A 26,322-nucleotide genomic window follows, 5' to 3' on the forward strand; every position below is an offset into this window, starting at 1 on the left:
CTTTTGATTTGACATCTATGTGTATTATGTGGCATACTTTTGAGAAATATCGCATCGGCCACATAGTGGAAAGCAAAAAATGCCCAAGCTCTTCACGTGCTCCTAGGTAAATGAGAGGAAAGAGAAAGAGAGAGAGTGAAAAAATATCACTAACCAGCCAACCCTATGGTATGAGCGAATGATATTCGTACCTCTTGATGACACGACAATCTTATACAGCCAGCTGCTCTAATATGTTCTCTTCTTTTGCAGATAAAAAAAGACCCGAAAGTGAAAAATGTGCCGCACTATAACAATCTCATTGAATGCCTTGATCTCCGTCTTACAGAAATTGATTTGAAAGACTACCGAGGCAGCAAATCTGAGACTAAATTGGCCAGGTTCTTTGTTTTGGAGGCAAGTGTGCTCAAGGTAATGAGGTTTGGCGTTCTCTGGCGCAAAATTGAATGGTGTGCTGATCACCGCAATCATCTAAGCCTAAATGACAAAGTCTCCACAGAAGCTGAATTTGTTTTTGAAACATCAAGTGGCCAGAGACTCAAAAATTTATTTGCCCATTAGTGACTTGTCAAGGCGGTGGATTTTAGTTTGTATGATAATGTTGCATCCACCTAAAGTAACGAAAGTTCTTACGTAAACTTCCTATTAATTCCCTCTTCGTAGGTGCGGCATTACTCCTAACATTTGTAATATTAGTTTGAAACTTGTAATATTGTCGTGTCCTATTCCTGCATTTTCAAAATCCTGTGAATCAAAGAGGTCCTGAGTTGGTGATGATGTTGTGCCTGCCATCTTTCACCAATAGCCGTCGGATCTAGATCTGACACATACAAACCAAACTTCTCTAGTTTTGCAAAAAGATGCCCGCACGTGTTCCCTATTTACAAACAACTCAGTGTCTCTCATAATCAGCCTTATCTCCCCGCCACCACATCTAGAAGGCCATGGAAAAATCTGGCGCGATGGCCGCTGTCGGCACCGTCCACCCCCAATCTTGGTGTTCCGTGCAATGCACGGGCATCTACGCATGGGAAATTATGTCGAACACGGCTAGTTGTAAGCCGGCTAGCTCTACAACCATGATGATAGTGACTGATGACGGTGAGGATGACTATGGCATATTTTGGAGTCACTCCTGGGACTCGGCCTGAGGGGCGCGGCCTGCCCCGATGTCTTGAAATGTCCTAGGGCTCGGGTTAGCCTACCCGTGGCCCATTACTCCGACACCGAACACGGCGCCTATACTCATGTGTCATCTCCGGCGCAGGGTCTTGTCACTTCACTATGAGGAGCAGCACATAATAATTTGACCAACGGGTAGTATAGTGCTAATACATTGGTAGTACGACTACTAGTACTAGCACCACGGGTCTGGATTTAGTAGTACTACCACATCCATCTGGATTTAGTACTTGGCTAGCAATATCTAGTAATGCATGTCACAAAAAATGTACTACTCCCTCCGTAAATAAATACATGGTGTATTGTTTTATTCCTATGGGCGAGAGAATTTAATGCCTTTTTGCTAATTCATAGGATTACATGCACTGAACTAACCATTGCATGCCATGTTTGGTAGTCTCAAGTCACTAAAAGCATGCACGGCCCACATCTCTCATTGGTTGATATGTCATGAAATAAGAAAGGAGGAGGGAGTTAATGTACCGTGCCTAAGTGTTTTGGGATTATTTGGTTTTCGTAAGGTGACTTACACAACATTTTTGGTTGCATGCATTAACATTTTATTAGTTAAATCAAAGGTCAAACCTTTGCGCAAAATGCAAAGGGGACCAATAAACCAGTAAACATCAAAGTTCTCTCGTTGGGCCCCAACTAGAGGTCCGGTGAGATGACTATACTGCACCGACACAGAGGGGGACGCAGCTTCATTGACTTAGTGCACCTGCCTTTGGGTGTATGACACGTGGGCCCAACGTGTGGCTGGCCCACCTGTCATACAGCCAGAGGCAGGTGCAGTAGAGGGCTGAGGAGTATGGCCAACACACACGTGAATTCAACACAGTCTGCACTTCTCATATAAAGGCTCCCCGCCAGTCCAATCTACAAAATCCTACGCACCTACGCACCCTAACCAAGGGCAAGAGTGATCACTCCAATCGCAGGATCAGTTGACTAGAAGCTTGACCAATGGAGGCGATGAGCGCGAGCATCAACCGGCTGTGCCAGATGGTCCACGACGCCGGCCTACGGACCGGCATCGAGGAACGTCTCCAATTAGTACTTGAGGCCACCATGGCGAGGGGCCGCTTGGATGACAGAGCCGTCTCCTTGTTCGACGAGGTCCTCGTCGGCTTCCTCGACAAGTTCACCATTGTCAAGAAGCTCGCGGACGACCTTGACGTACGCCTCCAGCCCACACGCCCAGGCTTAGTGATGCCCGCCACGCTAAACGGCTTCTATGGTGACAACCTCTTCGATGCACTGGTGGCCCTGTGACTGCCCGCCGTCGCGCCGGAGAATGTCCACCTCGAGGTAGCACTCGCCGCGCAGCGCCTGGCGCAGCAAGACACCATCGATTTAATCAACCACGTCTACGTGCAAATCGTCCACAAGGGCTACTACATGCAATAGGAGGACGATAGGACGCTAGCCTTCTTGGACCGCAGGGCAACCTTGTACGGCATTGTTCAGAAGCACGTTGAGCTTGCTGCCAACGCCGCTGCTCCTCACACGTTGGTTGGTGGCCCGGCGCACTAGGGCGTGAGGATGTCGTTGATGGATCCGTATGTATCTTTATCTTTTCGTCAAATCCACGTAGTAGTATATGGTACTACTAGTAATTATCTTACCTTTTGCATCAACTTCATAATTTTCGTACATACTCAATGCATGAACCGTGCCAGAACCAAACTTCTCATTACTCTAGGGAAAATCGTTATTTCTATCTACTAGTCGTGCCATGGAGCAGAACCAAATTTTACAAGTTACAAGTTCAAAAGGAAGATCCTGCCGTGTTCACGTCGCACCCCCACACGGTTGGTCCGGCACGCCGCTCAAGGGGGAATGTGTGATGTGTTGCATTTTCACTTACAAGTGGGACCGTAGTTGAGAAAACCGACTATCGGCAAACCCCCACCCCGCACACCGCGCGATGGCTGAGAAAACAGGAGGGAGAAGAGATGGCTGTAGCATGGACTCTAAGAAAATTGGTGTCAGATGGGACTCGTGTGGGTGGCGTGTGCCGTACTGCTAGACGCGAATGCTAGTTATGGCCCATGCCACCCCACTATACCGAGGTGCTGGCTACATAGAACAAATTTCCTCGAGTCCATGCTCAGCCCTCCTCTATCTCTCTTCTCTGCCAGCCAGTAGACGCGCAGAGCCCATCGTCTGTTTGCTCATATGTGGTCCCACATATCAGTGAAAACGCAAGAGGACACACTGAACATGCACATCTTTCACCTCGACGTGCTAGTGATGAAAACCAAATCCAATAAAGATCTTTAGTGGCCTGTTTTGGAGTTACTCAAGAGTAGTAAGATTCTATTTACAGTTTAACCCAAGATACACATCGGGTGGCTTCAACTACCACTCCATTTTCTTGCATGACATGACCTGGATACTGGATGTCCCATGTGTCGGCAAAAGGAGGAAGAACTCGACCAAATCTTCGGTTGTGCTCCACGATTAGACTAGTTGTGCTAACTTAAAATTTTATTGTGTAGAATGGATGCAAGTTTTGGTATTGGGAAGAAGAGTACATCGATATATTGATAGAGCGCAATTTAGTAGATTTTCTAGCACTTTTAGCTAGCATAGAGGCTAGAGATGAGACTAGTGCACCTGTTGATAGAATAGAGGCTACACATGAGACTGAAGGAAATATTCCCTAGAGGCAATAATAAAGTTATTATTTATTTCCTTATTTCATGATAAATGTTTATTATTCATGCTAGAATTGTATCAACCGGAAACTTAGTACATGTGTGAATACATAGACAAAACATATTGTCCCTAGTATTCGTCTACTTGACTAGCTCGTTAATCAATGATGGTTATGTTATCTAACCATAGACATGTGTTGTCATTTGATGAACGGGATCACATCATTACAAGAATGATGTGATGGACATGACCCATTCGTTAGCTTAGCATTATGATCGTTACAGTTTCATTGCTACTGTTTTCTTCATGACTTATACAAGTTCCTTAGACTATGAGATTATGCAACTCCCAAATACCGGAGGAACACTTTGTGTGCTACCAAACATCATAACGTAAATGGGTGATTATAAAGATGCTCTATAGGTGTCTCCGAAGGTGTTTATTGGGTTGGCATAGATAGAGATTAGGGTTTGTCACTCCGTGTTTTGGAGAGGTATCTCTGGGCCCTCTCGGTAATACTCATCACTATAAGCCTTGCAAGCATTGTGACAAATGAGTTAGTTGCAGGATGAAGTATTACGGAATGATAAAGAGACTTGCCGGTAACGAGATTGAACGAGGTATGATGATACCGACGATCGAATTTCGGGCAAGTAACATACTGATACGTCTCCAACGTATCTATAATTTATGAAGCATTCATGCTATATTATTATCTGTTTTGGATGTTTATGGGCTTTATTATACACTTTTATATTATTTTTGGGACTAACCTATTAACCGGAGGCCCAGCCCAAATTGTTGTTTTCTTGCCTATTTTAGTGTTTCGAAAAAAAGGAATATCAAACGGAGTCCAAACGGAATGCAACCTTCAGGAGAGTTATTTTTGGAACGGAAGCAACCCAAGAGACTTGGAGTGTACGTAAGGGAAGCAACGAGGAAGCCACGAGGCAGGGAGGCACGCCCTACCCCCCAAGGCGCGCCCCCCACCCTCGTGGCTCCCCTGACCAACTTCTTGTGCCTATATATGTCCATATACCCTAAAAACATCGAAGACAACAATAGATCGGGAGTTTCGCCGCCGCAAGCCTTTGTAGCCACCAAAAACCAATCGGGACCCTATTCCGGCACCCTGCAGGAGGGGGGATCCCTCACCGATGGCCATCTTCATCATCCCGGTGCTCTCCATGATGAGGAGGGAGTAATTCACCCTCGGGGCTGTGGGTATGTACCAGTAGCTATGTGTTTGATCTCTCTCTCTCTCTCGTGTTCTTGCCTTCGCAAGATCTTGATGTATCGTGAGCTTTGCTACTATAGTTGGATCTTATGATCTTTCTCCCCCTCTACTCTCTTGTAGTGGATTGAGTTTTCCCTTTGAATTTATCTTGTTGGCTTGAGTCTTTAAGGATTTGAGAACACTTGATGTATGTCTTGCCGTGCTTATCTATGGTGACAATGGGATATTCATGTGATCTACTTGATGTATGTTTTGGTGATAAACTTGCGGGTTCACCTTATGAACTTATGCATAGGGGCTGGCACACGTTTTCGTCTTGACTCTTCAGTAGAAACTTTGGGGCACTCTTTGAAGTACTTTGTGTTGGTTGAATAGATGAATTTGAGACTGTGTGATGCATATCGTTGCCAGGGAGGTGAGTGCTTGATATCTTTAGATCTTGCAATCAAATCTTTTTGTGTCTTGTTTTATCACTAGTTTAGTATATAAAATAAAACTAAAAAATGGAATTGAGTTTGTCTCATATGCTTCATCTTTTTAATATCTTTCATAAGTATGATGAAAAGGAAAATTATGCTCAAGTGCTAGAAGAAGAAGTCTATAAAATGTTTGGCACTAAATCTTTGAATGATGAGCATGATTGCAATGTTGTTAGTATGAACTCTTTGAATATCCATAGTACTAATGATGATTGCACTAGTTATGATGAAAATGTCTACTATAAGCATGTCAATTTTTGTGGAGTGTATTTGGTTTGCAAGTACACACCAAATAGCAAAGATAGATATTGCAAGAGGCATAAGCATTTAGAAAGTAGATGGTTGCAAGAAAGGCTAAATGTGATTACTGAAAGTTTAAAATTTCATTGTTGTACTTGTGAACTTTGCAATGAACGTGGTCATTTACATCTGCAATGCAAATTGTTTCATGATCGAATCGTGTCCAAAAATTGTGATGATTTGATTTCCCTTGCACATCATAATGAACTTAGTTTGCTTTTGGGTTATGAAGAAATAAAACGTTTAACTAAGAATCTTCCAGAATTTGCCCATAAGAAATTTCTTGATATTGATCTAGAGGAAATTTATATGTATTGTGCAATGAATTGCATTGAAAATCCTTATATTACCAATTAAATAAAGAAAAGAAAGAAAATAGAAGATGAAGAGAATACTAATGAAAGGGAAGAGACTTCCCAATATCCTCCTATTATTTCTTATGATGAATCACATAACGAGGAGGAGCCTTCTATTCAACCAATCTCATTAACACGGAGCTCAAAGAAGAGGGTTGAACCCACACATGATGTGAAGAAGAAAAAGAAAAGACGGAGAAGAAAAGGTAAAAAGGTATCCCTCCCAAGTGATGTTGCTTCTACTACGCATTGTGATGATGATAATTGCTATACTATTGGAGCTATCCATACTATTAATGATGAGAGTGATTATGCTTATGATATGAAAAGGCCCAAGCTTGGGGATGCTATGTTTGATGAGAATGACATATTTGAGCATATACTTGCTGCAATTAATGTTTGTCCCAATCTTGGGGATGCTACATTTAATGAAAATGATATTTTTAGCCTCCCAAATTTCGATATGCAAATTTTTTATGATGATATCATGTCTCCTACTTATGATGATTATATTGATGAAAGTGGGTTTGGAAGAGTGTCAACTTTAGGAAGTAATGATCCCACTATTTTCGAGGATGTTGAATCTTATTGTGATGATTATGAAAGTGGATTTGGAGAGGTCATGACTTTATTTAGTGATGAATCCACTATTTTGGAAGAGGTTTCAATTAATTATGATGAGAACAAAGTTGCTACTTATGATGATTATTGTGATGAAACTTATGCTATAAAATGTAGTGATGATTATATTTATAAAACTTGTAATGATTACGATTAACCTTTTTCTGAACATTACTCTTTTAATGTGGAAACAATTTATAGCATTCGAGTCTCTTATGATACTCCCACTATTCCGAATGAGAAGAATTTTGCTTATGTGGAGATTAGTAAATTTTCCTTGCAAGTAGATCATGAAAAGAATGCTTTAGGTGATGGTTATATTGTTGAATTAATTCATGATGCTACTGAAAATTATTATGAGAGAGGAACATATGCTTGTAGGAATTGCAATAGTATCAAGTTTCCTCTCTATGTGCTTAAAATCTTGAAGTTATGCTTGTTTTGCCTTCCTATGCTAGTTGATTATTGTTCCCATAAGTCATTTTCTCACAAAATCCCTATGCATAGGAAGTGGGTTAGACATAAATGTGCTAGTCATATGCTTCATGATGCTCCCGTTATGTTTCAATTCTTATCTTTTATGTGAGCATCATTGTCATCATCATGCCTAGCTAGTAAGACATTAAAGAAAAGTGCTTGTTGGGAGACAACCCAATACTTATCCTTACTATTTTTGTGTGCTCACATGATTATTATACTATAGTAATCATGTTTTATAGCTTTTGTTTCAATAAAGTGCCAAGTAAGACCTTTAGGATAGCTTACGGTGATAGATGTGTTGATCCTGCTGAAAATCAGAAACTTTTGCACCCAGTAAATTAGTGTTGATAATTCACAGAAACATGATTTGCATCTGATTATTTTTGCTACGGATTTTTACACACATTTCTTAGGACTTCCTAATTTGGTAGAATTTTTGGAGTTCCAGAAGTATACTTTTGATACAGATTACTACAGACTGTTCTGTTTTTGACATATTCTGTTTTCTATGTGTTGTTTGCTTATTTTGATGAATCTATGAGTAGTATCGGAGGGTATGAACAATAGAGAAGTTGGAATACAGTAGATATTACACCAATATAAATTTAGAATGAGTTCACAATAGTACATAAGTGGTGGATTTATTTTCTTATAGTAACGGAGCTTACGAGTTTTCTGTTGAGTTTTGTGTTGTGAAGTTTTCAAGTTTGGGTAAAGATTTGATGGACTATGGAATAAGGAGTGGCAAGAGCCTAAGCTTGGGGATGCCCAAGGCACCCCAAGGTAATATTCAAGGACAACCAAGAGCCTAAGCTTGGGGATGCCCCGGATGGCATCCCCTCTTTCGTCTTCGTTCATCAGTAACTTTACTTGGAGCTATATTTTTATTCACCACATGATATGTGTTTTTCTTGGAGCGTCATGTAATTTTTTTTGTTTTGATTGCTGTTTGAATAAAGTACCAAGATCTTAAATTCTTAAATGAGAGAGAGTCTTCACATAGTTACATAATTATTTAACTACTCATTGATCTTCACTTATATCTTTTTGGAGTAGTTTGTCATTTACTCGTGTGCTTCACTTATATCCTATGAGTAAACGGTTGAATGAGTTTAATATCATAAATCGGAAATTATATATATTTCATTTGCTTATCCCATGGGGATTAATGACTTCACATCTAAGAAGTAGATGTGGTAAATTTATTGAAGATTAGCAAGCATTGTATTGGTCACTTGAACAATTCATGAAAGAATATTGAGGGGAGAGAGATTTCACATATAAATATACTATCTTAGACATCTTCTATGATTGTGAGCCCCATTAATTATTTTCAAAACTGAGCAAATTAGTTAAATTTGGACAAGAAAGACAACGTAATGAGTTATGCTTGGGTATATTTGTATAGAAGTTATATTGTAATAGATCCTCCAACATGTGGTGCTTGCTATTTAGAATCCTTTACTAGCCAAAATATTTGTACTAAGCGGGAATGCTGCTTGTGCATCCAAATCCCTTGAACCAAGTTTCTTCCATGAGTGTCCACCGTACCTATCTATATGCAGTATTTACCTGCCGTTCCAAGTAAATTTGCATGTGCCAAACTCTAAACCTTCAAATAATAATCTGTTTTGTATGCCCGAATCACTCATGTAGCGACTAGGGGCTGTCAGTATCTTCCATGCTAGGTGGGTTATTCTCACGATGAGTGGACTCCGCTCATCATTCACGAGAAAAATGGCTGGTAACTAGGATGCCCAGTCCCATGATCAAAAGATCAAAATCAAATCAAAATAATTGCAAACAAAACTCCCCCAGGATTATTGTTAGTTGGAGGCACCCGTTGTTTCGGGCAAGCCATGGATTGATGATTGTTGGTGGAGGGGGAGCAAAAACTTTACCATTCTATTTGGGAACCGCCTATAATGTATCCAGTATGGAAGAAACTGGGAACCCTTGGTTGTTATGTTGACAATGAAAGCATACCTCTCAAAATTATTTATCTCTATTTCAAAATTGAGATCTAGCACCTCTGCAAATCCCTGCTTCCCTCTGCGAAGGGCCTATCCTTTACTTTTATGCAAGAGTCAGTAGTATTCCTTCTCATTCCAACCTACTCTTTAGTTGGCAAGCATCATGTGATGGGGAAAGATCTAAGCACATATGGCCACTCAACTATATTTGATCATGAATTATTATTGTTGGCAATTATCTATATGATAAGTAAGTTGGGAGGCGAAACTTTAGGCCCCTATCTTTCTATGTGTTCGATCGATGCCATTTGTTCTAAAAATATGCTTCGAGCGGTAGCAATCATGGAAGACTATATGATAGTTGAGTATGTGGGATTTGCTAAATCAAAGCTCTGACATAGACCTTTACTGAAAATAAGATGAATTGCAATTGTTTGATGACTGAGAACATAGTTTGCTAGTTTTCAAGAAAGTTTATGGTCTATGCTTAACATGTGAATAGCTTGTTACTTGATCATGAGAAGTTTTATGAGATGAGCTACTGTTATAACATATAATGATGCTAGAAAAGGTGATTGAAATTATCATTGATAAAACTTATACACCTGCTAGCTGATACGTCCATTTTGCATCATGCTTTTATATCAATGTTTATTGCATTATGGGCTGTCATTACACATTATATCTCAATACTTATGGCTATTCTCTCTTATTTTACAAGGTTTACCATGAAGAGGGGGAATGCCGGCAGCTGGAATTCTGGCTGGAAAAGGAGCAAACGTTGGAAACCCATTCTGCACAACTCCAAAAGTCCTGAAACTCCACGAAACAACTTTTTGGATTTATTAAGAATTTATGAGCGAAAGAAATAGGCCAGGGGGCCCACACCCTGTCCAGGAGACAGGGGGCGCCCCCCTATCTCCTGGGCCACCTGGTGGGCCTCTGGCGTCCATCTTCTGCTATATCATCACTTTTACCCTGGAAAAAATCATGGGTAAGCTTACGGGATGAAACTCCGCCGCCACGAGGCGGAACCTTGGCGGAATCAATCTAGGGCTCTGGCGGAGCTGTTCTGCCGGGGACACTTCCCTCCGGGAGGGGGTAACCATCACCAACGTCATCACCAACGATCCTCTCATCGGGAGGGGGTTAATCTCCTGTATCCAATCTTGTATCAAAACCACAAATTGGTACCTGTGTGTTGCTAGTAGTGTTGATTACTCCTTGTAGTTGATGCTAATTGGTTTACTTGGTGGAAGATCATATGTTCAGATCCTTCATGCATATTATTACTCCTCTGATTATGAACATGAATATGCTTTGTGAGTAGTTACGTTTGTTCCTGAGGACATGGGTGAAGTCTTGCTATTAGTAGTCATGTAAATTTGGTATTCGTTTGATATTTTGATGAGATGTATGTTGTCTTTCCTCTAGTGGCGTTATGTGAACATCGACTACATGACACTTCACCATTATTTGGACCTAGAGGAAGGCATAGGGAAGTAATAAGTAGATGATGGGTTGCTAGAGTGACAGAAGCTTAAACCCTAGTTTATGCGTTGCTTCGTTAGGGGTTGATATGGACCCATATGTTTAATGATGTGGTTAGGTTTACCTTAATACTCCTTTTTGTAGTTGCGGATGCTTGCAATAGGGGTTAATCATAAGTGGGATGCTTGTCCAAGTTAGGGCAGTACCCAAGTGCCGGTCCACCCACATATCAAATTATCAAAGTACCGAACGCGAATCTTACGAACGTGAAGAAAACTAGCTTGACGATAATTCCCAATGTGTCCTCGGGAGCTCCTTCTTCATTATTAGAATTTTTCCAGGCTTATCCTTTGCTACATAAAGGATTGGGCCACCTTGCTGCACTTTATTTACTTTATTTACTTTTTGCTCGTTACTATTTATCTTATCACAAAACTATCTATCACCTTCTATTTCAGTGCTTGCAGAGAAAACCTTATTGAAAACCACTTATCATTTCCTTCTGCTCCTCGTTGGGTTCGACACTCTTACTTATCGAAAGGACTACGATGGATCCCATACACTTGTGGGTCATCAAGACTCTTTTCTGGCGCCATTGCCGGGGAGTGTAGCTCTTTTGGTGAGTGGAACTTGGTAAGGAAACATTTATATAGTGTGCTGAAATTTTCTGTTACTTGTCACTATGGAAACTAATCCTTTGAGGGGCTTGTTTGGGGTATCTTCACCCCAACCAGAAGAGCAAAGAGATGCTCCTCAACCTACTGAACCTTATGAAAATATTCACTTTGAGATTCCTTCGGGTATGATAGAAAAACTGCTAGCTAATCCTTTTGCAGGAGACAGAACATTGCATCCCGACTTACACCTTATCTTTGTGGATGAAGTTTTTGGATTATTTAAGCTTGCAGGTATCCCTGATGATGTTGTCAAAAGGAAGGTCTTCCCTTTATCTTTGAAGGGAGATGCAATGACATGGTATAGGCTATGTGATGATACGAGATTTTGGAATTATAAGTGACTGAAGTTGGAATTTCACCAGAAGTTCTATCCTATGCATCTTGTTCATCGTGATCGTAATTACATATATAATTTCTAGCCTCGCAAAGGAGAAAGCATCTCTCAAGCTTGGGGGAGGCTTAAGTCAATGTTATATTCATGCCCCAATCATCAGCTCTCTTGGGAAATGATTATTCAGAATTTTTATGCTCGGCTTTCTCTTGATAATCGCAACCTGCTCGATACTTCCTGTGCTGGTTCCTATATGCTGAAGACTATTGATTTCAAATGGGACTTATTGGAAAGAATTAAACGCAACTCTGAAGATTGGGGTTCCGACGATGGTAAGGAGTCAGGTATGACACCTAAGTTCGATTGTGTTAAATCTTTTATGGATACCGACGCTTTCTATGGATTTAGCTCTAAGTATGGACTTGACTATGAGATAGTAGCTACTTTTTATGAAACTTTTGCTACTCACGTTGATCTCCTTAAAGAGAAGTGGTTTGAATATAATCCCCCTGTTGAAGTGAAAGTAGTTGCACCTATTATAGTCGAAGAAAAGACTGTTACATATAGTGATCCTATTATTCCTACTGCTTATGTCAAAAAACCTCCTTTTCCTGTTAGGATAAAAGATCATGTTAAAGCTTCGACTGTTGTTCGTAAGAGTAATACTAGGACCTGTACACCTCCTGAGCAAATTAATGTTGAACCTGGTATTGCTATGATTAAAGATCTCTTGGATGAGGACTTAGATGGGCATGTTATCTCTTTCTTGGGTGAAACTGCTAATATTGCTAGACCCGATACTAAGACACGTAGACCCGTTGTAGGCACGCCTGTTATTTCTGTTGAAATTGGAGATCATTGTTATCATGGCTTATGTGATATGGCTGCTAGTGCTAATGCGATACCTTATGATCTTTATAAAGAAATTATGCACGATATTGCACCTGTTGAATTAGAAGACATTGATGTTACTATTAAGCTTGCTAATAGGGACACCATTAAACCTATTGGGATTGTTAGAGATGTTGATGTCTTGTGTGGGAAGATTAAATACCTTGCTGATTTTCTTGTTCTTGGTTCCCCACAAGATGATTTTTGTCCCATTATTTTTGGTAGACCCTTCTTGAATACTGCTAGTGCTAAGATTAATTGTGAAAAGAATATTGTCACTATTGGCATAGATGGTATGTCTCATGAGTTTAATTTCGCTAAGTTTAGTAGACAACCTCGTGAAAGGGAACCACCTAGTAAGGATGAAATTATTGGTCTTGCTTCCATTGTTGTTCCTCCAACTGATCCCTAAGAACAATATTTGTTAGACCATGAAAATGATATGTTTATGAAGGAAATGGAAGAAATAGATGAAGTGTTCCTTAAACAAGAACCTATGCTAAAACATAACCTTCCAATTGAAATTCTTGGGGATCCCCCTCCACCCAAGGGTGATCCCGTGTTCGAACTCAAACCCTTACCTGATAATCTCAAGTATGCTTATCTTGATGAAAAAGAAATATATCCTATTATTATTAGTGCTAACCTTTCAGATAAAGAAGAAGAGAGATTATTGAAAACTCTGAAGAATCACCGAGCTGCTATTGGATATACTCTGGACGATCTTAAGGGCATTAGTCCCACATTATGTCAACACAAAATTTCAGTGGAGGAAGATGCCAAACCAGTTAGAGATCCTCAAAGACGAGTAAACCCCAAAATGAAGGAAGTGGTAAGAAAGGAGATTCTAAAACTCCTTGAGGCAGGTATTATTTATCCCGTTGCTGATAGTGAATGGGTAAGCCCTGTCCATTGTGTCCCTAAAAAGGGAGGTATTACTGTTGTTCCTAATGATAAAGATGAATTGATCCCGCAAAGAATTATTACAGGCTATAGGATGGTAATTGATTTCCATAAGTTAAATAAAGCTACTAAGAAAGATCATTACCCTTTACCTTTTATTGATCAAATGCTAGAAAGGCTATCCAAACACACACATTTTTGCTTTATAGATGGTTATTCTGGCTTGTCTCAAATACCTGTGTCCGCGAAGGATCAATCTAAAACTACTTTTACTTGCCCTTTTGGTACTTTTGCTTATAGACGTATGCCTTTTGGTTTATGTAATGCACCTGCTACCTTTCAAAGATGCATGATGGCTATATTTTCTGATTTTTGTGAAAAGATTTGTGAGGTATTCATGGATGACTTCTCCGTCTATGGATCCTCTTTTGATGATTGTTTGAGCAACCTTGATCGAGTTTTGCAGAGATGTGAAGACACTAGTCTCGTCCTGAATTGGGAAAAGTGTCACTTTATGGTTAGTGAAGGCATTGTCGGGGCACAAGATCTCCGAGAGAGGTATTGAAGTTGATAAAACCAAAGTTGATGCTATTGAAAAGATGCCATGTCCCAAGGACATAAAATGTATAAGAAGTTTCCTTGGTCATGTCGGCTTCTATAGGAGATTCATTAAGGACTTTTCTAAAATATCTAGGCCTCTGACTAATTTATTGCAAAAAGATATTCCTTTTGTCTTTGATGATGATTGTGTAGAAGCATTTGAAACACTTAAGAAAGCTTTGATCACTGCACCTATTGTTCAGCCACCTGATTGGAATTTACCTTTAGAAATTATGTGCGATGCTAGTGATTATGTTGTAGGTCCTGTTTTAGGGCAAAGAGTCGATAAGAAATTGAATGTTATCCAGTATGCTAGTAAGACTCTTGATACTGCCCAGAGAAATTATGCTACTACTGAAAAAGAGTTCTTAGCAGTTGTGTTTGCATGTGATAAGTTTAGACCTTATATTGTTGATTCCAAAGTTACTATTCGCACTGATCATGCTGCTATTAAATATCTTATGGAAAAGAAAGATGCTAAGCCTGGATTAGATGGGTTCTCTTGCTCCAAGAGTTTGATTTGCAAATTATTGATAGAAAGGGAGCTGAGAACCCCGTTGCAGACAACTTGTCTAGGTTAGAGAATGTGCTTGATGACCCACTGCCTATTAATGATAGTTTTCCTGATGAACAATCAACGGTTGTCAATGCTTCTCGTACTGCTCCTTGGTATGTTGATTATGCTAATTACATTGTTGCTAAATATATACCGCCTAGTTTCACTTGAGCAAGAAAATAGCTTATTGAAGGGAATTATAGAGAAAGGTGTTTACAAGAGCCTTGCCGGTAGTAAGTAATTCGAGGAAATTGTACGCAAGCAAGGAAGGCACCACAAGAACCAAGGTGTTGGTTTTGAACAAAAGTTCAATGCCAATGGAGTTGAGTGGGAAGAAGATTAATACCCCAAGATGAAGTTTGTTCCTCAACAAGAGAAGTATGATCCTACTTCTTTCAAAGGGACACAAGCTCAAGATGATCTTCCACCACAAGACCACAAGCAAAAAGGCAAGGACAAGCTTCAAGAGGAGATTGATGCATTTGAAGAAGCTCCTAAGGCCTTGGTCAAGTGGGTTCCCAAGACTACATCAAGTTCTACTTCATCAAGTACGACTACAACTCCAAGGATTCCCATTAAGATGATGTGGATCCCGAAGAAGAAGAACTAGAGATTTCTTGAGGGTGACTCCGCCAACATACTTCATTCTTATCCTTTTGGCGAGGACAACTACAATCAACTTCCACATCTTGCACTAGTTCAAGGAGTCACAAACCCTCTTGTCGGTAAGACAAGGGACAAGGTAACCTTATGCTTTCATAGACATCATCTTGTGTGTGTGTGCATCACTCTATGTCTATGGATATCCTTGTTTGTTCCTTGTGGGACTATCCTGTGTAGGTATTAAAGTGCAACTCACTCTAAAGGATTGCTCCAAATGATCTACATCAACATTGAGCATCCACATCTTCAACACCTACATGAAGTCATCATTGACAAAACCCAAGGTTAGTTCATCCCTCTTAGGGGGGATCTCACATCTAGGGGGAGCTTTACTCTAATAGTTGAGCTAAAGCAACTCTAATGGTGTGAACACAAGATTGCTTTATGTAAAAGTGGTAACACCATTTGTGCTTAAACGATGAGTATGACCCATGATCAAATGTTCTCATTCGACTCCTAAGTCAATATACTCATATATAGATGACCTAGTCATTGCCAATTGCTTGACAGATGCTAGAATTGTGTGTGCATGCTTTGTCACATATTTCATTTGCCATTTTATTGTGTGAGCATGTTGGTTGCATAATTTACCCATTCGAGGACATCCACTTGTAGTTTTGATTGTTTGGTTTCTTTTCTTTTGCCAAGTGGATGGACAAGAATGCCTAAGAACCTTCTCTAGCTATCTATGCTTTTCTTGTCTCAAACTCTATTCATGCTATATCACAAAGTTTGATAAAGTCAAATTCGAACCACTTTGTGTGAGGAGCACTCGGAGTCCCCGATTCGTCATAGACTTAAACTTCCAAAACCTCTTTGTGCGTTTTGGTGTGACCGATTCATCCTTTTCGGTCATACCGAGATCACTAAGTTGATCTAGGTTTTCAATCTCGGTGCAACCGATTAGAACTTTTCGGTCACACCGAGTTGAAGTAACTGCTTGCAGTAATGCATCTCGGTGCCACCAAGTTGTTCCACTCGGTCACACCGACAGGGTCAGGCTATATATACTCGCGGGTCGAAATTTTGAAAATCTTCCGAAACCCTTCGCCCGCGCACAGCCTGCTCTGCCTCTTCGGGTCTCTGGATTGTCCTCCTCATCGCCAGCGACCTCCCACCACTAGTCTCCGCCGCCGTCAACGGGATTTTGCTCCGCCGTTGCCACCGTAGCAAGTCCATCGCCGCATTAGGGTATGGATTTGAACTTTGTGCTATTCTGAACTACGATTCCTAGCACATTGCATTGCGATGAATCTTGCCATGTTTGAAATCTTCCTATCCAGCAAAACTACTCCGTAGATTAGTCTTGGATTGAAAATTTAGGGTTTAGGTTTCCACCGAATTCATCTCGGACCGACCGAGTTGCAGAAATCGGTCTCACCGATTTGGCTTAGGCCATTGCACATGTGATTCTCGGTCTGACCGAGAATTGCAAATCGGTGTGACCGAGATCGATGCTTTGTGAAACCCTAGCAGTCTCGGTGCCACCGAACTATGCCTCGTTCTGACCAAGTTCACTAGTTTAGGTCCGAAAAGCTGCTTTGGTATCACCGAGTTTACAAATCGGTACCTCCGAAATGCTTTCTGTGGAAAACTAAAACTAAGTTTTTGACTCAATTTTTTTTGCAAAAACCTCTATGCTTTATGATGCTCATCTACTCTACCTCATCTACATATATTCACAAGGTCTGCTATCAGAGTTTGCATCTTGTCAGATCAGAGTGACAGTCAGAACAAGTCTTAGGAGCAAGTTCATATGAGTGAGGGAACTAGTCCCTCCAGTACCTCAGATGAGGGTAGCAGGAGCACACCCAGCAATTTGCCAAAGGCAGCAACCAGAGCAAGGAAGAAGAAAACCTCAGATTCTGAAGATGAGGACTATGTGGTTGTTGATGATGAGGCCACTTCTAAGAAGAAGGTGCTGAAAAAGGAGTATTGCACAGCTGTAACCACAAAGCCTGGAATGAAGACCAAGGATCCTGTAAGAAGAGTTCCAATGTCTAAGGTCAGAGCCTCTACTCAAGTAACTTTGGGATCTGAACCCAAAGAACCAGTTGTGGCTGAGGAGAAAAGGAAAGAAAGGGTCAAGAAGACCATGGCCAGAGTAGTTGGAAAGCCCTCAATGATAGAAGAAGAGGAAGAGGATGCTGCACCAGCTCCTAAAGCTCAGAAGCTAATGGGAGATGCAATCAAGTCAGGGGCTGCTCCATATAAGCCCAAGTCTAGTCCCAAGGCTGCTGCTGCATGCAAGCCTAAACCCAAGAGGAACACCAGAAACATACCTGCATCTGAGAAGAACAATGCCCCAGTGACTGAAACTGCTGAAGAAGATGAAGATTCTCTTGTTTTGAGAAAGTTGAAGCCCAAGATTCCTAACCACAATGATGCTCATCCAGTTGCAGAAGACATGCACATCAGAAAGGATGTTGGACTAAGATTGTGGAGACAATCAGATCCTTATGTTGTGAGGAGAAGGACAGCAGTTGATTACAGATTCCACACAAAGGAGCAACAAGGACTTTTATGAAACTATTCTACTCGACAAGAAGCCCATTGTATGTGACATGAGATGGATCAACTGGGAATACATCAAGGATAATGAAGAGCACTTCCCAGGAGTTTACGACAGCTTCAAGGCTTGTGGAGTCGATGACTTTGTTGCCCAGAAGCTCACCAAGTGGAATGATAAGCTAATCATGCAGTTTTACTCCACAACTCACTTCTACCCAGATGGGAAAATTGTCTGGATGTCTAAAGGTACTAGGTACCAATCCACAGTTGAGGAATGGTCTGAGTTGATCAATGCTCCAAAAGAGAATGAAGATGACTTGGATGTGTATGCATAAAAGAAGAAAGACCACAACACTATGGCTCACATGTACAGAGAGATCCCAGATAGAGCTTTGGAAACTCACAAGCTTGGATCTGTACACTACTTGTTGTCTGGTCTGTCTACAATCAATTGGATCCTTAGGCACACATTGCTGCCAAAATCAAGTGATCAAAAGATGACCAGAGGTCATGCTATTAACTTGATGCACTTGTTTGATATACCTCAAAAGTTCAAAGTCATGAGCCTGATTGTGAAAGCAGTCAAAAGGACTGCTACTGATCATAAGAGGAGTTGTGGGTATGCTCCACACATTTAGGAGCTCATCAACTCAAAGATGGGCACAGGCACATATCTTTTGGATAAGGAGCATCTACCCTTATACCCTGAATTTGAAGACAACACTGTTGAGATGAATGAGGAGGATCCATCATCTGTGCAAGAACAAGAAAAGAGAGAGAAAGCAAGGGCAGAGAAAGCTGCAAAGATGCCAACTGTTGATGCGACATCTCAAATTTTCCTGAAGAGCAAGCAAGATCAGCTTGGCTACTTGATTGCCTCCACCATGAGGATTGAGAAGGGCTTGGCCACCCTGACTCAAAACCAGGAGAGCTTGGAGAGAATCATAGAGCAGAAGTTTTATGCTCTTGATGTCAAAGTTACTGAGATCCAAACTGCAGTTGAGCAACTTCAGCAGGATGTGGAGGAGAAGAAGCGCAAGTCTACCACAGATGCTTTTGCTAGAGTGCCCAGAGGACAGAGATCTGCTGCAGTGCCTGTTCCATACACCAGAGCTACATCATCTGCACCAGCTACAACTTCAGTGCCTCCAGCTCCAGCACCCACTCCACCAGCTCCAGCTACATCAACTGATGCTTTCTTCCTTGGAGTCATCTCTACACCACCTCATGAAGACCAGGCCTGAGAGTCGTTTAGCACTATGCATTTTTTGTGAACTTTTTGGTAACTTGTTTCCAAAGGGGGATAAAAATGTATAGATCATAGGATTCGAGAGAGAGTGTTGCTTTTGTTCTCCCTTGTTTTGGTGGTTGAACCTTTTTATTCTGTGTGTGCTTGATACTTTATGCCTTTTGTGAGATACTTGGATGATCATGTGTTTGATCATGTGCTATGCTACATTAATGCTTGTTGGATGATATTATCTCTTATATCCTCATATGATCACTCACTTTGCTTAGTGAAGAGTGCATGTGTTTAATTATTATCATTTTGAGTGCTCCACCAAGATGTATGTGACATGGAAGAGTGACCCATGATCCTAACTCATTGTGCATTTGCAGTCCAAAGCAAATTTCAAATAATGCACAAATTTAGGGGGACCTCTTACTTTTCACATACTTCTCAAAGCGACAACGCCTTTCAATCTTATTATCATTTGTCGAAGCTTTGATCTATATGTTGTCATCAATTACAAAAAGGGGGAGATTGAAAGTGCAACTATCCCTGGGGTGGTTTTGGTAATTCCTAACAACATATAGCTCATTGAGCTAATGCTATTTCAAGATAAATATTTCAGGAAAGCTCAATGATTGGCATGGCATGGATGAGAAAAGTGGATCCCTCAAAATGCTAAGGACAAAAGGATTGTCTCAAGCTCAAAGCACAAGACTCCACATTTTCTATTTTAGTGATCCAAGATCACATTGAGTCTATAGGAAAAGCCAATACTATCAAGGAGGGATGAGGTGTTGCTTAATGAGGCTCTGTCTCAAAATGCTTAGTGATATGCTCCAAAGCCCTCAACTACTTTCTCACATCCACATATGACCCAAACCAAAAGTCCAACTCAGCCCCACCGATTCTTTCTATCCGGTGCCACCGAGATCAGATGTCATAGCCACTGCCACAAACCCTAATCAAATCGGCCTCACCGATAGGGATCTCGGTTTCACCGAGATGGGATTGTAATCTCTCTGTTTCCCTTCGTAATGTTTCGGTCCAACCGAGATGAGCGATCAGTCCCACCGAGATTGCAATGCAAACTCTCTGTTTCCCTTTCGTAATGTTTCGGTCCAACCGAGATGAGCGAATCGGTCCCACCGAGTTTTCCTGACCAACTCTCTGGTTAGCTTATTACCAAAATCGGTCCCACCGAGTTTGTGTAATCGGTCTCACCAAGATTATTTTATGCCCTAACCCTAACCACGTCGGTCCCACCGAGTTGACATGTCGGTCCCATCGAAAATCCTAACGGTCACATTATTTGCTAAATCGGTCCGACCGAGTTTCACGATTCGGTCCCATCGAGATTCGTAAGTTGTGTGTAAGGGTTAGATTTTGTGTGGAGGCTATATATACCCCTCCACCCACTCTTCATTCATGGAGAGAGCCATCAGAACATGCCTACACTTCCAACATACATTTTCTGAGAGAGAACCACCTACACTTGTGTTGAGGTTAAGATATTCCATTCCTACCATATGAATCTTGATCTCTAGCCTTCCCCAAGTTGCTTTCCACTCAAATCTTCTTTCCACAAAATCCAAATCCTGCGAGAGAGATTTGTGTGTTGGGGAGACTATCATTTGAAGCACAAGAGCAAGGAGTTCATCAACAACACATCATTTGTTACTTCTTGGAGAGTGGTGTCTCCTAGATTTGCTAGGTGTCACTTGGGAGCCTCCGACAAGATTATGGAGTTGAACCAAGGAGTTTGTAAGGGCAAGGAGATCGCCTACTTCGTGAAGATATACCCTAGTGAGGCAAGTCCTTCGTGGGCGACGACCATGGTGGGATAGACAAGGTTGCTTCTTCGTGGACCCTTCATGGGTGGAGCCGTCAGTGGACTCGCGCAGCTGTTACCCTTCGAGGGTTGAAGTCTCCATCAACGTGGATGTACGATAGCGCCACCTATCAGAACCACGACAAAAACATCTATGTCTCCAATTGCATTTGCCTTCTCAAACTCCTCCCCTTTACCTTCATATGCAATTGTTTTACGTTCCGCTGCTATACTCTTAGAATTGCATGTGTAGGTTGATTGCTTGACTTGTGCTAAGTTGCTAAAATCTGCCAAGAACTAAAATTGGGAAAAGGCAAGTTTTTTATTTGGTCAAGTAGTGTAATCACCCCCCCTCTAGACATACTTTCGATCCTACACTACCCCAACAGACCTCAAGCAAATCCAGAAATTAACTGGATGCGTGGCTGCCCTAAGCCCCTTTATCTCCCAATTGGGAGAAAAGGCACTACCTCTTCATCGCCTTCTTCGACGCACCAAACACTTCGAGTGGACGGATGCGGCCACGGCCGGATTGAAACAAATAAAGGCCCTCTTGGCCAGCAACCCAATCCTGGCTGCACCAAATATCGGCGAACCCATGCTGTTATATATAGCTGCAACAGATCAGGTTGTAAGCGCAGTGCTCGTCTTCGAATGAGAGACGGACGGACATAAGTTCCCGCTTCAAAAGCCGGTATACTATGTATCACTGTCCTCACTCCGTGCAATTCATGGTACCCACATTATCAAAAGATAGCATACGCAGTCTTCATGGCATCCCGGAAACTACGACACTACTTTCAAGAGTGTTCAATCACGGTGGCCTCTGAAGTACCACTCAACGATATAATAAATAACCGCGATGCCACGGGCCGGATTGCTAAATGGGCTATCGAGCTCCTCCCATTTGACATAACATACAAACCACGGCGAGCCATTAAGTCGAAAGTACTGGCTGACTTCGTTGCCGAATGGACAGAAGCCGAACTCCCTAAAGAGTACGGCGCGTACTCCAATTGGATCATGCACTTTGATGGTTCTAAAATGCTGGCTTGTCTGGGGGTAGGCGTTGTCCTGACATTCCCCACCGGAGATACAGTCTAATACGTACTCCAAATATTATACACAGATTCCAACAATGTAGTCGAATATGAGGCTCTGTTGCATGGTCTTCGGATGGCAGTCTCCATGGGCATTCAACGCCTGGAAGTGCGTGGGGATTCGAACCTCGCAATATCTCAAATAAATGGAGACTTTGACGCCAAGGACCCAAAAATGGCGGCTTACCGTAATTCTGTCCTCAAAATGTCAGATCGGTTCGAGGGGCTCGAATTCCACCATGTGGTCCGAGAAAACAATCAAGCGGCGGATATCCTCGCCCGCATCGGTGCTAAGCGTGACCCCATCCCACCTAACATCTTCTTGGAAAGGCTGTTCAAGCCATCCGTGGTGTGGGAAGGGGAGACCGGCAATACCAGTCCAGATCCCGAACAATCTGACGTAATCTGGGGCTCCGCCACCGAAATAACACCCTCCGCCCACGTGATTATGGTTGTCATCGCCCCGTGGACAGAACCCTTCTTAGCCTACCTAAATAGGCAAGAACTCCCTGAGGAACAAAATGAGGCGCATTGCATTATGCGGCGCTCTAAAGCCTACAAAGTTCAGGAGGGAGAGCTTTATAAGAAAAGTGTGACCGGAGTGCTCCAAAGGTGCATCTCCGAAGAGGAGGGACGGCAGCTACTGGCCAAAATTCATGCTAGACTGGGTGGCCATCACACCGCAGCTCGGGCCCTTGTAAGCAAGGCCTTCCGTACAGGTTTCTACTGGCCGACAGCCCAAGCAGACGCACAGGTACTCGTCCAACATTGCGTCGGTTGCCAGATTTTTGCAAATCAAAGCCATATGCCACCTACCGCTCTCCAAACAATCCCCATAACTTCGCCCTTTGTGGTCTGGGGGCTCGATATGGTTAGACCCCTTAAATGAGGAAGCCATAAGAAAAAATACTTGTTGGTGATGGTAGATAAATTCACCAAATGGATAGAGGCCAAACCAGTTAAAATGGCTGAATTCGGACCAGTGATAGACTTCACATCCGGGGTCGTACACTGTTACGGTGTCCCCCACAACATCATCACTGATAAAGGCTCCAATTTCACAGCCGACAAGGTGAAAACTTGGTGCGGCAACATGGGCATTAAGCTCGGTTATGCCTCTGTCTATCATTCCCAAACAAACGGTCAAGTCGAACAAGCAAATGGTCTTATTATGAGCGGCATCAAACCCAGACTAGTGCGATCCTTGAAGGAATCAGATACGCACCGGGTCGAGGAGCTCGACTCCGTATTATGGGGGCTGCGAACCACGCCGAATCGCACCACCGAATACACACCATTTTTTATGGTGTACGGCGCAAAGGCGGTACTACCCTGCGATATCATTCATGACTCACCTCGAGTGCGCATGTACGAAGAGAGAGAAGTCGAGATGGACCGGCAGGACAGTTTAGATGCCCTGGAGGAGGAGCGTGACATCGCGAAGGCCCGTTCCGCATTCTATCAGCAACAGGCTCGAAGGTATCAAAGCAGAGAAGTACGGGCCAAAACTTATAATGTTGGCGAACTCGTTCTACGCCTACCGGAGAAGAAAAAGGACAAGCTCTAGCCAAAGTGGGAGGGTCCTTCATCATTGATAAAGTTCTCACCAGAGGAGCGTACCGTCTATGTGATGCATCGGATAATTGACTCGAGCCGAACCCATGGAACACGGCTAGACTCCGAAGATTCTACGCCTAGTGCCGAACTCTGCGTTCGTCTCCTTACCTCCGCCTTTATTTTTTAAGTTATATCCTCCTTTTTTTCTTTCTTTCTTCCCTTTTTATAGCCTTAAAAGCTCCAAGTGTGCTTCGACTACACACTCCTGCCGCGCTATGCACGCTCAATATACCTGGGGGCTTCTTATACAGAAGCTTAATATAATTACCTTCCGGGGTTTATGCCCACCACATATGCGTCACTTTTCCATATGTACCTTTTTTCACCATTATATGCATCGATATGACTTAAGTTTTGGGCAAGCTGGGTTGCCTGGCTCCTGTGTTTATGCCCTACGTTCCCGTAGTTCGGCTAGGGCATAAGGGGAGCACCTCTGCGATTGTTACTGCTAGGTCAGCCGGATGTGTACCTCAGACTGGGTGAAGCTAAAAGCTAGCGTTCTTAAGGGAATATTCGGTCGGTGAACAAAAGATGTTTCTTACCTACTTACAATATAAACCCCCAGATGTTTTATATCCCGCGTCTCTGTGTGAAGCTCGAACATGCACATTAATTCATGCGTACCCAGGGAAAGGAACCCTTAACGGAACTATTCTCCCTGGAAGATGTTTCTTACTATCCATGTAATATAACATAGCTAGTTGGATACTTGTCTGTTTAAGCACTTATGACCCCCACGCCTGGTTTCCACGCGTACCCCAGTTTACATAATTGAGCGGGTATTTGGATACACTCCGGACTATCGGGTCCGGAGGCTGAAGCGAAAAGGTCCGCCATGACAAATGATTTACAATCCGGCTAGGGACAAAATATGTCATCTGAAGTACACAGTCACTTCAACTGACTAAATTCTTCTTCTATACTATCCAACAGGCTGTCTAGCCTACAATCCTGTTGGGAATACTTTGCGACTAATGCTACCTGGTCATATACCAGACTAACGAGGATCTCTTTCCCATCTGACCCTACGGGCCCGACCCCGGCCATGTGGTTCGGGTCAGCCTTAGTGTATCGCATCTTCACCATGGCCCAAGCTTCCCTTGCACCTTGTCGGCAGGCCAATATCTTCCATAATCAGAAGCGCCGCCGCGCTCCCTTGAGCATCTCTACAAGCTCCCCCATGCCTCCTGGTAGGGATGCGGATGGCCACAAGGCCTAGACGATACCATGCATCACCTGCCGAACTTGTTCGTGCATCTGTGAGAGCTCTTGCAGAAGATCGCCTGCAACTCTGGGCATCTCCTCTTCGGGACGACCTGTTAGCATACCTACAGACATAACTCTGTTAGCCTGTTTCTTCGCCGAACTGTATAAAGGTTCGTTCGAGCACTTACTAAAAATGCCTCCTTGAAGCCTCTTATTCTCCTTCACGGAGTCAGCAAGCTGGGCCCGAACATCTTTTAATTCAATGTCCAACCAGGTATTGGCGTCCTTGAGACCATTTTTCTCTTGAATAACACGTGTAAGCACGCGCTCGCCAGCCTCTAGCTGTCGTTGAGCATGTTGCTCATCCCCCAATAAGATCTCCGAATTGCTTCCGGGATTGTCTGCAGAATCTATTGTCAGATTTGCATGCATGTCAAATACTAACTGGTACATGTCATTACATTCTTTTTGATCATGACAAGTATTACCAGATGAGGCCTTCTTGGACTACTGCGACCCGTAGTTGGGCTTTGCACTCCTCCAGCTCTTGAGACAACTAGGTATTCTTCTCCGTAAGAACCTATGCATACAATGATACTTAAATCAGTTGTGCCAACTGTTTCAAGTCTCAGGGGCTACTGATATACATAATAATCATATTTTCTTACCCGTATATCCTTTACATACTGGTCCATGGCTCTGGCAAGTCCATCTTGAGCGGCTCGGATGTACGCGTCTCCTGAGTTGAAGGCGTTAAATGCCTCTTCAGAGAAACTAGGATCGTGGAGTATGGCCCGGCGATGCCTGTGATTCATGGCGCTCTCCACTTTGGAATTCGTAGCGGACAGTCGATCCGCATCCTCTTTAGGAGGACCATCCGGCCTTGTCCCCACATTAGCCTCTGCCCCTAAGTCCGGCTCTGGAGTCCGGCTGGTGGAGGTGTGGCCGGCAGGCTCTCCAGACACAGTCCGGCGAGCGTTTTTTCTGCCAGGAACCACGAACATTCTTATATTTTAAAGACGATAATCACGAAGCAGTTTTTTTCTACCTCTGTGACGGTGTCTCGGTCTTGACCGCCTTCCTTTTGAGCCTACCCGGCTTCGGTGCCCCTTGTTGACGAGTCACCGCGGGTTCGGCACGGCGCCCCGATGGCCTTCCCTGTAAGACGCAATATGTGTGCGGTGGGTAAGGTGCAAAGAAGGGATCCTTCTCAGAAGTTGGGGCTCCAGTTTTACTTACATGCGATGCAGGGAGTAGGCCAGGGTAATCGGCTATGATGGCCACCAAGGCACCATCACAGCTTAGTTGATAGAACATCCTATCAACAAGCTCCACAAATACGTCCGGATCTTCTTCGAGTCCGGGGTCGAGGGCCCGGTCGGGGTCCTCTGGCTGTGGATCTCCCTCACAGCTTTTCGCAGT

Source organism: Triticum aestivum, chromosome 7B (genome assembly GCF_018294505.1).
Source record: "Triticum aestivum cultivar Chinese Spring chromosome 7B, IWGSC CS RefSeq v2.1, whole genome shotgun sequence".
NCBI classification, from domain to species: Eukaryota; Viridiplantae; Streptophyta; class Magnoliopsida; order Poales; family Poaceae; genus Triticum; species Triticum aestivum.